Genomic DNA, 15,483 nt, shown 5'->3' with positions numbered 1-15,483 from the left:
AGGGACGCTGGCCCCAAACACGCCGACATCAGTGCATCAAAGACAGGGAAGAAGCAAAGTGAAGGGAGAACCATACAAGGAGGAGTAGAACCACCGACTAAACCAGCCAGGACGCAGGTGCAAGAAGCTTTAGGCTCTTGATTGTTCGTCAGAGACAGTAAAATGTTATAGCAGCAAAGAATCCTGTGGCACCTTAGAGACTAACAGACGTTTTAGAGCATGAGCTTTCGTGGGTGAATCCCCACTTCGTCGGATGCAAGTAGTGGAAATTTCCAGGGGCAGGTATATATATGCAAGCAAGAAGCAAGCTAGAGATAACGAGGTTAGTTCAATCAGGGAGTGAATGGCTTGCCAGCTACAAAAGCAGTTTCTCCACCCTTGGTTTTCACACCTCAACTGCTAGAACAGGGCCTCATCCTCCCTGATTGAACTAACCTCGTTATCTCTAGCTTGCTTCTTGCTTGCATATATATACCTGCCCCTGGAAATTTCCACTACTTGCATCTGACGAAGTGGGTATTCACCCACGAAAGCTCATGCTCCAATACGTCTGTTAGTCTATAAGGTGCCACAGGATTCTTTGCTGCTTTTACAGATCCAGACTAACATGGCTACCCCTCTGATACATGGCTCTCAAGTGCATGTTACTGCAGGACAGACCACCGCGCCTTTCAGATCGTGGATCCGGAGCTGGTGTAAATTGGCAGAGCTCTATGTTCTCTAGTGAACAGTGGGGAAACAGCAGCGCAAGTTTCCTTTAAAGAAAAAAAGTGGAATACTTGAGATATTTAATAAACGGACCTAAAAAAGCCCAGTGCTCTGGAGAATTTCCTTCAGGTTGCAGTAAACCAGGACCTGCATTTTTGAAAAATCCACCCGCGCTTTAATCTCTGCTCAGTTTCACATTTCCTTGTGATGCCGAAAGAAATGCACTCGGTGGCCAACAAGCTTAACCGTCACCGGGAAGCTTAGCAGAACCTTGATGTGGCTAAAAAAAAAAAAACGTAACTGCTTAGCTTCCTGAGTTTCTCTTGTCAGCAGATGTTATAAAGGGACCAAATGCTTGGCAAATATTTGAAGACAAGACTAATGTTCATCCTGATGGTCTGATTTTCATTTATACGAAGACCCTTTTATGTTGCTCTGGCTAGGCAAAGGTACCTTGAAGTGGGTGTAAAAGTAATTTATATAAAGAGGCCTGAGTGAGAACCGGTCGCTTAGTCTCCACAGGCAGATGAGGATTTTAAATGTGGTCGGCTTAGCTGCCTTGATTTTAGTCCAAAAATGTCAGATCTGTGTGTGTGTGTGTGTGTGTGTGTGTGTGTGTTTAACAGAATGCACAGTAGTTCCTGTAATGTCCGGAGACTTCGCCTCCAAACTTCCTGACCATTACTGTGATTATTGATTGTTATAATTTGTGGTAGTAAGTAGCAGACCCAACCGAAGACCAGGACCCCATGTGACTGGATTCTGTCCACAGAACACAAAGATGATCCACTCCCGATAGACCCTATAATCTAAGTATAACACAGAATGTTGGAAAAATAAAACAGGTGATACTCCTCTTGACACTGACCAAAGAGCATGCTGGGAAAAAGATTTCTGGGCGCTTTGGCCAGTGCCGTGTGGAGGCTGAGATTTTTAAAGAGATTTTTGTCTCTTATGCCTCTTTAAAAATTCCAGACATGAACAACAAAGCTCATACTTATATATTACATTATCAAGCCTCAGGGTTTTGATTGAAGGATCTCCAAGTTTCTTGTGACATCATAACTCTCTTTCCATATTTGCTTATAGATTAATGTATTAAATGCTCACATACCACAGTAATGGGTGCAGTATAAGAGCTTACTATTAATAAATAGTTTAGCTAATAGGCAGATCTTCTTTCCCAAGGGTTCTGCCTTATGGGCCAAAATCATCTCTGGTGTAGCTGCTGAAGTCAGGGGGCAAACGCATCTCCGGTATAACTCCACTAGGTATATTCATAGTTATCTCTGCTGACTTAACAGGTAATTTTTTCCTCCTCTTAGCATGACAAAGGTAATGCATCCAAGGGCAAGCGAGCTAGATTCTATTCTGGCTCCTACATTTTTAACACAATTGCTAATTAGGAGCATCGGAATTGCAATAGTAGGTGACACCAGTAACCAGAGAGACTTAAATTCCTGTTGCAGAATCTGCATCACTGGTGGTTATGGACAAGCCAGAAAGGCACAGCTTGAGTTTGTGTCCCTTGCTGGAATTTGTGGACTTCGGGGGGAGGCTCTTTTCACTGATTTGAAGGTCAGTGAGAGGCAATAAACTTGGGAACCCTGGTGGTATTTTTACAGGGTCACTTTTCAGAGCTGACCTGCACTTTAAAAACTTGAGTGGGTTGAAAGATATCGCAGTTTGGGTCAGCCATGGCCTGTGAATCCTAATGCCGCATGCATACACTTGGTGGAAGTTGCCTCTTCATCTCTATTTCTTTGTTTGAAAGCAGCCGCGGGGATGGCTTCTATTTTCAAAGGGTGGGGAGGGGGAAAAAAATCTGTTTTCAACAAACTTTGAGACACTTCCTCGTCAGGGAGAGACCGGAGCCGGGCGTGACCTAAGTGGCGACAGTTTATCTGGAGCTGTTGCTGCATTTATTAAGAGGGGCTGTCGCTGTTTATCTGCGCCTTGTCTGCAGAGTCAGGTGTTCCAAAAACAAATTCTATATCCTGTCAGCATGCCGGGCTGTCAGGTTGGAAAGGGGCAAGCTTCCAGAGGAGACGAGGCAAATCCGACGTCTGACCGTCTCTGGGAAACCATGCAAAACCTTCCTCTTTGCAAAAGCCTTTCCAGCTGAAGGGAATGTCTGCTCTGGAGCTGGACAAGTGTCATTTCCAGCTTGGGTGGACATACCCACACTAGCTCTGATGGGACTAGCATGCTAAAAAATAGCAGTGTTGGTAGCTGTGGTTGCACCATAGGGTGACCAGCTAGCAAGTGTGAAAAATAAGGAAACATTTTTGTTTGGAGGAGGAGTGGTAATAGTTGCATATATAAGATGAAACTCCTGGTCACCCTACTGCATTTCTAGTGCACTTGCTCAACCAGACTTCGCATGGGTGTATCTACCCGAGCTAGAAATTACACCTCCAGCTCCAGTGTAGACATACTCTAGGAATGACACTCACAATGGTGACCCTCCAAAACTTCTACCAACCAAAAAAAAAAAAAAACTATTAATATCTTTAACAATTATTAAAATTATTATTTTAAAAAGAAAATCGGAACCGCCTCCTCCAAGCAGAGTTGTGAGCCCATAAAGAGAGAAGCGCCGGAGAGTCTACAGCCCACTAGGGACTTGGCTGTGGCTATTGATTCCGACACTGCAGTGATGGGCAACGGTATAAAACCCTAAGATACAGGAATTGTCTCTCTGTTGCCTCTTCATCTTGGTTGGGGCCTTTGAGAGGGTAAGTGGGTGCTGGAGCTCCTATGAGCAGCTGTGTCAAGCTTGAGAGGGGACTCTAGATTTAGACTCTAGATTTCCACTACATGCATCCGATGAAGTGGTCTGTAGCCCGCGAAAGCTTATGCTCAAATAAATGTGTTAGTCTCTAAGGTGTCACAAGTCCTCCTGTTCCTTTTTCTAGATTTAGTATGATTCATCCCGCTGCCCTTCTTTACAAATAATTAATAGATGGGGATAATAACTTAGAAAAAGGAGAGATTCTGGCTCTAAAGGCAGGGACAGACGTGATCTTTGCAAACTCTGCCATTACACTTTTGAATGCGTAACCCACACACCTCCTGGGTGGGGTGCTCCGTCCCCTCTAGTGGCACCGAGACAACTTAGAGATTAATGAGGCTGCTACAGCCTTAGCTAAGGGCCAAGCGGCTTTTGGCTCATGCATTTAGCTCCAGAGGTCCCAGGTTCGATCCTGCCCGCCATGTTACAAATGCATCTCAATCTGAGCCTAAGAGCTGCAACACCCCTGCTGCTATTCCAGGCCTGCCCCACCCAGCTGTGACTATGATCCTCACTCTTTACCTACAGCATCATGGCTGGACTCATCCAGCCCCCATTTCCCACCTCTCTGCTAATGTGCCTGAATCCTGACCCTGCTATCTAATAAGCTTAGTGTGAGCAGAGCCTTACCAATGTCCACCTGGCTCATTATGTTGTGAGGTGGAGGTGGCTGACGAATGCCTGCTGAGGACTAGGGTGAGACCCCCAGACTCAGCTCGTGGCTGTCCTAAGAACAAGCTGAGCCTATATTTTCAAGTTAAAAGATGGCTATGTTAAAGCACTCACACCACTTGTGCGTCTACTTATGTGCCTGTTTTTGAAAACCTAAGCAGGCGCTCTGGACTTCCTTGCCGCTTCTTATCCATATTTTTTTCTCTCTGTGAAATGTTGCCAGGCCAAGATAAGGAATACGCCATTTTCGAAACATCAGCTGACTTCACAACAGCCAAGGGCACTGTTGGGGAAAAGGGAAATCAACAAGACAAAACAGGCAAGTATATTTGAGGTACCGGTTGATTCATATAAATGCCCTTGGGCCTGATTCTCCATCACATTCTCCATCCATCATCTTTGGGTGAAAGATGTTACCACACCAGCGGGAGTGAAGCTTTCTGATTTGGAAGCATGTTGCATCCGCTTGATGTTGGCTTTAAAGAAGCATACAGGATGACACATGACGGGCAGTGGAAAAATCAAGCCCCGTAGGTTTATATGACCGTGCTTGTTTTTCTTAGACACAAAGGGTCGCCCACTGTTTAAGCCTATGTTACACCCCAGAAGGAAATCCTACATACAGCACAAACTGGGGGATGTTAACTCTTGTTTCCCAACGATCACCCATTCGCAGGGGTTCTTACAAAAAGCGAAGGCAGGAGAAGAAGCAAAGATTTGCTGGAAATGATGCAAGAGTTTCAGGATGTTGTGGGAAAATAGGAATTGCCAGACTGGGTCAGACCAATAGCCCATCTATTCCTGTATCCTGTCTCTGACAATGCCCTGTCCAGCTGCTTCAGAGAAAAGTGCAAGAAACCCCACGGTGGCATTTATGGAATAATCTCCCTATAGGGAAACTTTCTTCCTGACACCTATTAGTCAGAGGTCAGCTTACAACCTGAAGCATGAGAATTTATCATTCTTAGGTTTTGTGTGTGTTTCTCCTTTCTCTTCTCGGTCTTTAGACTGATCAAAAGGTGGATAGAACACTACACTGGGAGTCAGGAGACCTGAGTTCTAGTCACAGCTCTGCTGCTGGCCTGGTGGGTGATCTTAGGCAAGTCATCTTGCCTCTCTGTGCCTCAGTTTCCCCCTCTGTAAACTGAGGCTAATGATAATGACCTCCTTTGTAAAGCTCTTTGGGGTCTACTGGTGATAAGAGCCAGGGTTTATTATTTATTATTCCTCTGCTCTCATGAACAACCACTCCAGATTTCCATGTTAAAAAAAAATCCAGTTATCCAAGCCCTCCTCCCCAAACCAAAGGGTCAAATCCATCCCTCCACTGGAGTTACACCAGGATTAATTTGGTCCCAAGAAAGCGGCAATTTCCAATCTTTCTCAGTGGCCTACTTTCTTTGCTAGAATGGAGAGAGAAACCCAAACCACCCACCCTCCATAGTCAGTATCTGCTGGCCCCTTGAACACAAGAACCACTTGACCCTTTTGCATAACCTCTCATTAGCCCCTGCGTCATACAGTGCATGGTGGGGGGGGGGAGGGGCAAGGGGGTGGTATCTCTCAGGCCAGAGCTCACCTGTTGATTGGCTGGAGGATGCTCTGTCTATGAGTGAAGTGTGCTTATCGGGAGGCTGTACATGCAGATACCAACAGCACCCTGACAGCAAGGCCCGCCTGTGAACTGAAGTGAAGTATCACTCATCCCCACCAATGTGGCCCAGACAGAAACCAGGTGCGGACCTTCTGTAAACAATCTTCTCTCTCAGCTGAAACAGCTTGAGGCTGAGATGCTGGATTAAGGGAACTATTGTCGCGCCGGGAAGTTAAAGGGTAGCCGTGATAATGCACTGATGGCAAAAGGTGCTTCAGGGAAGGGAGCCATTACTCAACAGTGGTTCATTTGACCTGGCAGGAGAACATCCGATATCTAAACAGTCCCGCTCATTCTGACGCGCTCAGAAACCTCTGCAGCTAAATATTTGATGCCCTTGCAGGATGATGTTTATTTTCCTTTCTCCCCACCTGTGCAAGGCTCGTAGGCTGTGAGTGGGGAGAACCGTGGAGGTGACACATACTGTACGTAAAAGGCTGAAGCAGAGCCTTTTAAAATGTATATTGTGAAACAAATAAAAACTGGCGGAGCCAAGGTGTGGAGAATATGCTGTAAGGATCAGTCCTGCACTGGCCCCAGGGAGAGACTTGTGAGGTTGCATCCAGCCTCTTTCCTTCCTCTGAATTCCATGGGCCTTGTTCTCATCTCAGTTAAACCAGTGTTAACCATGACCCATGCAAATGACATCAGTGAAGTTCCACCAGTGGAAGATTAGAATCCAACCCCTGTGTGGCTGAGTCTCGGGTACTCCATTCTTGCACTTGGGGAGTTTAAACTAGCTTTGATCACCCCATATTTGGGGGCTGTCCAACACCCTGGGAGCCAGGCAGGGGTAAGTTAGAGCAGTTCCATGTGCCATGTAGGTGTTATAGGTCATCATCTCAATGGTCCAGATCCTCAGCTGGTGTCAATCAGCGTATCTCCAATTAAATCAAGCTATGTTTGATTTGCACCAGCTGAGAGTCTGACCCAAGGTGGCCAGCATGCTGGATACACAGTTGCCCAGGCGCTGCCTGTCTATGCTTGCCACCTTCCTGTTCTTGAGAGGCATGAGATGAGATTTGCTTACACCTGGTGGGAGCAGATCTTTGGAGCCCTGTGCTCTGTAATCCTAAATTCAGAGACTTCCCCTCTGACCCAGTGCCATTATCTGCCATAGAAGGGCATGACCACGCTAAAATCCCACCAACTTCTACTGAATGTTCATATCAAAACCACCTTGACTTTGCCTTTTTTAATTGAAGTAATCAAATAATTGTTAATATCAAGCCATTTCCCACCCATAGGATCTTAGATGGAAAGTGTCATTTAGACAGAGTTCTCACTGGAAGATCTAGCCTATGCTATTTGGTACCTGATTCTAGTGTGAAATTATTCTCAGATTTTTTTAGTTTTCATTTACATTTAACAAACCGGGACATCTTCTCTTCCCTTTAGAAACTGGTTTATCTAGACTGATCTATTCCCCTTCCCTGTGGAAACTGACCGTGTGAACTAAAAATCTAGCTAAGAAGTGACATTGTCTAGTGGTTATTTCTGGGAGCCAGGACTCCTGTGTTCTCTTTCTGATTCTGCCACTGACTCGCTGGGTGGCAAAGGGCAAGTCACTTTCGCATCTGTTTGCCTCAGTTTCCCCATCCGTAGCATGTGTAATAAAGTTTCTACTTCACAGAGCTGTTGTGCTGGTTAATTAATGTTTGCAAAATTCTTTGAAATCCTAGGATGAAAGGTGTTGTAGGGAGCCAAATTGCATCGAGAGGTAGGAATCCCCAGTCCTGCCACTATCACCTTCTAACGAAAGCTCTTGCTCAGAGAGAAACCATTTTTTTTATCAGTTTGATTATTATAAGCACACCGTTGCTTGTGAAAGTTCAGGTGAAATAGGTATGGAAGCTGGAAAGGATGGGGACTATAAATATGTTTAAAATGTTATCTGTTCTTTCTCAAACATGTCTTTCCAGCCTCAGGTATTTGCACTCTGATAACCTTTTGGTCCCAGTGGTGGTAGAGACTTCATGCCTTGTATTTCCAAACTGATAAGAAATTGAAAGATGGTGAAACTCCTAGGAACATTATGAAACACACACTCCCTGCCTTTCTTTGGGCTAGTGCACATCTTAAAGCATTGCATTTCTGGAACATATTCTACAGGATGCTCCTTTACCTCCATGATCGCAAGACAGATGACATATCTATGAGAAGGAAGTGATGGAAAAGGAGAGAAATGTACTGTTCTTGTTATCCAAGGGATTTGCCTCTGTTCTCCCCTGATCCTTTTATCTTCAGCCCTTGCCGATTCCTTACTATATCTGGATCAAGAAGAATTTTTTATCTTCCTGGGAGCCTCTGCATGTGATTATTAATTATTATTAAATTCCTCTTTGCAGTAATATTAAGAGACGCTTACAGGAACCTCTATCCATTCTGCCCATTCAGATTTACCAGACAAGGAGCATATCTGGGATGTTTAAAATAAACTCCTGTTGGAATGTTTTTTTCATTACATATTAGCATTGCCATAAAACAAAAGTAAAGAGGCCAAATATCAGATACTGCGGGATACAGGATGTCTCAGAGAACTGGATAGCATGATAGGAAGAAGACTTTCATTGCTATGTTACCTGCTTGAATCCAGCTGGGGGGTGGCTGAAAGTTAACTTTTTCTTATGGTTTTTTGATGGCCTATATGAAATGAGTGTGGTAGGTCTCCGTACAGTTACTAGGGTCGTGTGTCTGTGTCACAAAAACTGGCAGTATGTGGCAGAAAAGCCAATGATCAAATGAATCATTGATGCTCCCACTCCTAGAAATCAGGAACTGAAGGCACATTTCAGGGCAGGGTGGGAGAAGTGTTCACTGCCACTCCCTGTTTTTATGAATAAACAGAGAAGCTCATTCTCCCAGCCTGGCACCTTTCAGAAACCCTCCATTCACTCAACGAGAAAGAGGAAAGCTATTCAGAAATATACTGCTCTGAATCTACAGGCAAGGTCGCCGTTGACTTCAGCTCTATGCCGTTGACCTCTGAAAAAAGTATTAAGTTCATATATTTGAGTGGCTGACACAGATCCAGTCTCATGACTTGAATCTTAAACTCCTGTTTACAAGGCTGTGCAGAAAGCCAAAATCTAGGCTGTTGTGATATTTCTGCCAGAAGCTGGGACTGGATGACAAGGCATGGATCACCCAACCATTGCCCTGTTTTCTTCGTTCTCACTGAAGCATCTGGCACTGTCGGAAGACAGGATCCTGGGCTAGATGGACCATTGGTCTGACTCAGTATGGCCGTTCTTGTGTTCTCTTCCAGTGAATAAGCCCCATAATTTATGTCTCAGCTTTCCCACTTGTAAAATGGTGAGGATAATATTTACCCTCCTTTGGCATCTTGAGATCTAGCGATGAAAAGAACCATGTATGTGATTAATATTCCTCAGATGTGTCCCATCAGATCTTGTTCACTTAATACTCTGACACTTGGGCTTTGACAAGAGCTGTCCACCTGCTGTGTTAAGTATTGTCCAGTCCCATATGAAATACATCAAGTGAATTGTATTTACTGGTCTGTGAGTTCCTGTCATCATCAGCAACTGACATAAATTAATAGCACACTCCCAGCTATGAAGGGTATGGTTAGAACCTCATCTGGCTGTGTTAACGGTCGCTATGCCCCTGGTGTGTTCATGTTCCAAATTAAATGTACTGTATTAACTGCCTCTCATGGTCATCAGCTCACCACTGTGAGAAATATTCAAAGCAGCAGAGAACAGAGGAATTTGTCACTAAGCAAACTCTACCTAGCTACTTAACTGGGCCTATACTCCCTCTGATTTAAGGTTTCACGTGCCAGTGATACAGTTTAACGTTTTTAGAAGGTCTCTTTCTCTAAGTCTATAATATAGAACCAAACTATTGTTGTATGTAAAGTAAATAAGGTTTTTAAAATGTTTAAGAAGCTTCATTTAAAATTAAATTAAAACACAGAGCCCCCCGGCCCGGTGGCCAGGACCCGGGCAGTGTGAGTGCCACTGAAAATCAGCTCGTGTGCCGCATTTGGCACGCGTGCCATAGGTTGCCTACCTCTGTTCTAGTCTATACATATGCTAAAAAGTAATGCCCGTGCAAAGATAGCCCTGCCTTATCCTTGGCCTGGCTTCTTCCCCTTATCTGTTGTCGTTGGAGGGAAACGATTTTTGTGCCAAACATTTGTTGTCTGGATGGAGAAACTGAGCCCAAGGCTAGACTGCAAATGTGCCGAGGGGAGTGTCCTCATTGGAAGGAGCAAAGACGACCTGTGTCTTGTGCTTGGCAAGCTGCAGTGAGCTCTCCGGCTTTGTAACGTATCCTTAAAAAAAAAAAAAATACCCTCCCCTACCAGGATCCTTTATCCTTGAAGACAACCGAGATCCCCAGTCAAGTCTTGCACCGTAGCTCGCTGCTTCATAAAATCGCTATAAATCATGCGCGAGGCATCTTCAAATAATTTGCATCACTGGGGACTGATTTACAGCCCAGTTCTTCATTCATCAAAGCCGGGCTTTCATTTGCGGGCATATTCCTACCCACTGCAAGGGAAGCCCCGCCTAATCCATAAATTAAAAATTATTAATTAATAACAAAAGAAATAATAAAATAGAAAGGGGGTGTGGTGGTCGGGGGAAAGCCTTCACTAAAGAAAATGGACAAAGGGAACTCAGAAAATTAGTCTAATAAATGTCTCTTCCTTCACAAATTCACCCCCCCCAACTAAGGATGAAAGACAAATGGCCCAACGACTTTTGATCTTTTATTACGAAATAACTCATGGCAATGTTTAATAGATAAAAATAACATTATCTTCCCATTCAAATCGCATAAAATAAATTAAAGGGGAAAGTGACGGGGGAAAAAACTTGGGGAAAAAACCCCATTCATTTCAGTGGGGAAAAGTCCCCCCCCCCAAAAAAAATATAGCCACGTAGCTCTTTCCTTTTTAAAAATAAAAATAACTGAACACTGGGCATATAATTTAATGTCAATTACACTCAAGGATGAGTTATTTACAGCCGGTTGAGCAAACCACGTTCACCTGTCACTTAAAAAAAATCAGTTCAAGCCTGTAAACGGAAGAGGAATGTGAGCAGTTTGAAGACACAAAAATCACGTGTCGAGAATATATTGGATAGAATTAAAACTCTTTGCCACTGCGGAGGCAGAGTAAATAGCCACCCAGACACTGTCTTATGGGATTCAAATATCCAACTTTCTTCACTCTGAGCTAAGAGTGGGACTTTTAGACTGATCTGTTCAGAAGCAAAATTACTACGTGTAATAAACAGACACATTTTCATATGAAATAAAGTGATACGATGAGTGGGTTTCTATCACTGCATTATTATTTATGATATTATTCATTTGTTGGTAAAATTCGCTTTTTTATTGTTTCCCAGAAAAGGGCTTTTACGTATTTAAAAAAAAAACCAGAACAAACTTGAAAAGAGTTTCAACCCTTTTAACATCCTGTTAGAACACATCTTCGTTCACACACAAACTCGTTCGGCCCTCGGAAGCAGTGGCCAAAGATAGTTTTGCTCTGACTGCAACTGTTTTTCTCAGCAAGATCCAAGAGTATTGGGTTTGGGGTTTTTTTGGAAAGCCCAAAACCAAATATTTAGAGAATAATATTTTCTTTGTCTTCCATTCCGCCACTAGAATTTAAATATAGACTAGATCGGATCAGTCATAAGAACATAAGAACGGCCCTACTGGGTCAGACCAAAGGTCTATCTCGCCCAGTATCCTGTCTTCCCATGGAAAACAAACGTGAATTGGATAAGGCAGTTGCCTTCCACCCTTGTCTATAATAAATTAATAGGATTTTTGTTTCGGGCGATAGTAGGTTGTATACTACGGAATATAATAAATCGTTGGGGATTTGATTCATTAATTGGGTAGAAGCTAAGAAAGGAATTAACTGGAAACCAGACTTTAGAAACTGAATCCTTTTCACTCTAATATTTGGGGGTAGTTTGGGAGGTTTCTTGTTCTAGCAGAGCAATCGAGAATCAAAGCAGTTATACAACAGCAACTTGAAATTGGTTAAAATGCCCCCCTTTTTTGCCACATTAATTAAATAATCATGATTTAACCCCCTCCCCCTTTCTGTTTGAGGGGGAAGATCCTGCCAGGGATCAAAGTCATACAGGTTCTCAGGGAAACTCTTCTCCTTCCCGATTCTTATCTCTTCGCTAACCAAAGGAACGAACTGAAACCAATTATTAGAAATAAAAGAGGAAAGATTTTATATTTTAGTTTCTTGTTTCTTACTGAAGAGGAAGAAGCCTGTCATGTGTATTTTGGGGGGGTTAATTGGGGGTGTCTAAAATAGAAAACATCGGCTAAGCATCGCTAATGGTTGGCTTCAGTTCTTTCTTTTCGATTGTTAAAATGTTTCTTCTTCGTGTTTTCTTTGTTATTTCGAGTCGAGTGGGGTTTTGGAAGGGGAGAAGGACTCGCTTGGCGATTTTAGGAACCCGCTAATGAATGCAGAGGCGCCCGAGCAGGACAACCTGGGGATTGTGGATTTTTGGATTCAGACTAACAGGGCTGCCCTCCTCTGAAACATGGGGACCCTTTTCCTGCTGTCAAAAATGCATCACGCCAGGTGTTTAACCAAGAGAAACCTGATAACCGCAGAGATTTTATAGCCATAAACAAGTCTGCGGAGTCGCTTCGGCTTCGCTTTATGGCCGTTTTTTTAATAAAAAAACCTCGTGTGGGCGGTTCCAAGAGACGTTAAAACTAAAACCCCTTCGCCTATAACTTCATTGAACCGGACAGCCCTCAAGAAAAGAGCGGGAGGTTTACAATGTAGCTGCGGGTCCACACACACGCGGCCACTCCCCGGAGCTGGTCTGTTCAGGTGCTGAAAAGCTAGAAGCGCCAGAGGTGTGTTGCTGCTTGAAGGAAAGGCCTTGCCGAATAACTAGGAACAGGCAGTCGCTTGTCTGATTGTCCTTCTCTGGTCTATTTCCCCCCTAGCTCCAAATATTTGTTCCTGATGCTTCTAAAAGGTTGGCCCCGCTCTTATCTATAGGAGCCCAGGGGAGACGACCTGGTTAAATCTCCCTTTTAGAAGCTGTTAGCAAGAGAGGGGTTCCTCCACCCAGGACTGGCAGGTGACTTCTTTCTAACTGGGTGTTTGACCATTTGACATGAACAAATCCAAGCCCAGGTTCACCAAAGAAGCTGTTTTTATCCAGGGCGTCAGCTTGAAAAGGGGAGGCTGGAGGGGGCAGCAGGACAGATGTGTCTCCCTGTCCCTTAAACGCCCCCCAAACACACACCTGTGAGACCTGCTGAAGGAATAGAATCAAGTCAAGTCTGTCCTTCTCCCTGGAAAGTGTAATCTAAAAGTCCACATTTACGGCTGCACCTTCAATTTTCCCCAAGAGGTGACAGCCCCCCGGGTCTACTGTCGAGGCAAGTCTTCATTAGATTTTGGATCAGGCTCTTGGTGGGGAAAAAACCCATCCCTCCTCCACAGCAATGTATGCAGCCCAAAAAACAGGTACGTCCTCCCCCCTAAGACGACCGAGCTACCAAGAACAACTGTAAAACTTTCCAGTTGAAAAGCAGAGCCCTCCAAAAGACACACACAGTGACAATCTCAGCACCACCCAATCCACAGTTCCAGGGCAAATTGTTTCCAGTCTCTCTACTTTGTCCTCTTAATTTGCATCATATTAATGGAAGGGTCCTGTAGTGGAATCCAACAGCAACTTTCCCCTCTTTTGCAGGGGAGGGGAGAGGGGATAATGGCCTCACAGTGGTCAGTGTGTGTGTGTGGTTGTGGTGTTGCTTGCTTTATTTTATTTTTTTCTTCTTTTTTTCCCCTCTTAGATGGATCTCTCTTGTGGAATAAATTTTCTGAGTGAATTCCCAGCTTCCAAGATGGGTGTGATCCAAAGTTCATCTTAGCACTAGTATCTAACCTTTATTATTTCTGCTTACACTAACCCTGTTGAAGCCTCAAAATGAGTAGCCACATTTTCAAAACAGCTCAGGATGCTGGGTGCCCAGCTCCTTTGAAAATCTAGACTCAAGTGTCACCATGCAAGTGGCTTTTTTTGAAAATCTGGCCTTGTGTCAAAATTTTCAAAAGCATCTAAGTCCCATTCTCAAAATTAGCTCAGGCACCTAGGCTCCTCACTATCCTTCCAGGTCAATAGGACTTAGGCTCCTAAGAAGCCTAAGTGACTTTTGAAAATAGGATCCGAAGGGTATGTCTCTTCTGCATAGGGTGACCAGACTGCAAGTGTGAAAAATCAGGACAGGTGGTGGGGGGTAATAAGAGCCCCCAAAATCGGGACTGTCCCTATAAAATTGGGACATCTGGTCACCCTACTTCTGCACCTGGGAGTGAGCTTCCAACCCCAGCAGAGGGACCCCAGTTAGTGAGGCATGGGCTTAGGTACTTTTGAAAATTTTACACTTGAACTCTTTGGAAAATTTGGCCCCACAAAGTCATGAGGTTCTGAACAGCCCAGAAATGCTCCTCCTATCTCTTTTTTATTTTTATACCCACTAAGTTTGATTTGTTGTCCAGAACGTTTCTTCATACCAAAAGATTAAAAAAAATTTTTGACAAGGGTTGAAATTTGTCATGACACAAAGTTATATTACCTTTTGCTGCTTCAGTCAGAAAATATTCTGCTTGAAATCAACTCCGGTTTTAAGTTTAAAAAAATTCCCCTTTTCCTCCCACAGAAATAGATATGTTTTATTAAGTTTGCAAGATTACACCTCCTGTATCTTACCGACTTTCAGGCATGGTTAATGTTCGTGAACTATTCTCGCCTTCCCTGAAGGCTTGACCTCTGCTCTGTGCATTGAAAGCCAACCCCGGCTATGCTTGGTGTTCTCTTCTTACCAGCCAGTGCTTTTCTTTTTTTAACCCGAAATAATTTTTCAAAGCAGACCTCTTGCCTGGAGTGCTGAGTGCTGGGCCTTGCAAGGCTCTAGTGGGGCACAGAGACCCAGGCTTGACCTCATCTCTGGTCCTCAGGACAGCCTGGGCCCATCCTTTGGTGAATTCATTTCAGGCTGAACTTTCTGTGAACCTGGGCCTGAGGGGAAGGGAAGCCGGCAGGGCAAGGCTGATGGAGGCAAGCTCTGGGCAAACCTATCAGCCTGAGTAAATATTGAACAAGGCCATGTGAAGGCTGGGGTTGAAATGAAGCTGTCAGGCCATGTAAACTGAACGGATAGGTGAGGCCTCTGAAGAGTAAGGGGACGTTTTGTATACTTCTTCAGTTGTGTCCCCTCCTCCTGAGCTGACTCCCCAGGCTCCATCTCACCTGCCTCAAAGAGTGAAGCAACCTTGAAAATGATCAGCTGTAGGGCTTTTTTTGTTTTGTTTTTGAGTGGGGAAGGCTAAGGAGGGCCCCAAGCTTACACCCAGGGGTTATGACATAAGTGCCAAGGCCTGTCCTGCATGTTTTACCACAGGTGAGACCGTAAACTCCTTGAGGGCAGGGACCGTCTTTTTCGTTATGTGTACAGTGCCAAGCACAATAGGGCAATGATCTTTGATTGCAGTCCCTAGGCCCCATCAGAACACAACTTGTTTGTTCATGGATTTGCTTATGTAACATGAATGGGACAGGTACCAGATACCTTTACATTGAATAGCATCTTGCTGACGGATATGAGACAC

Source organism: Mauremys reevesii, linkage group 27 (genome assembly GCF_016161935.1).
Source record: "Mauremys reevesii isolate NIE-2019 linkage group 27, ASM1616193v1, whole genome shotgun sequence".
Lineage (NCBI taxonomy): Eukaryota > Metazoa > Chordata > Testudines > Geoemydidae > Mauremys > Mauremys reevesii.
The sequence above is the reverse complement of the archived record's forward strand: the minus strand, read 5'-3'. Positions refer to the sequence as shown.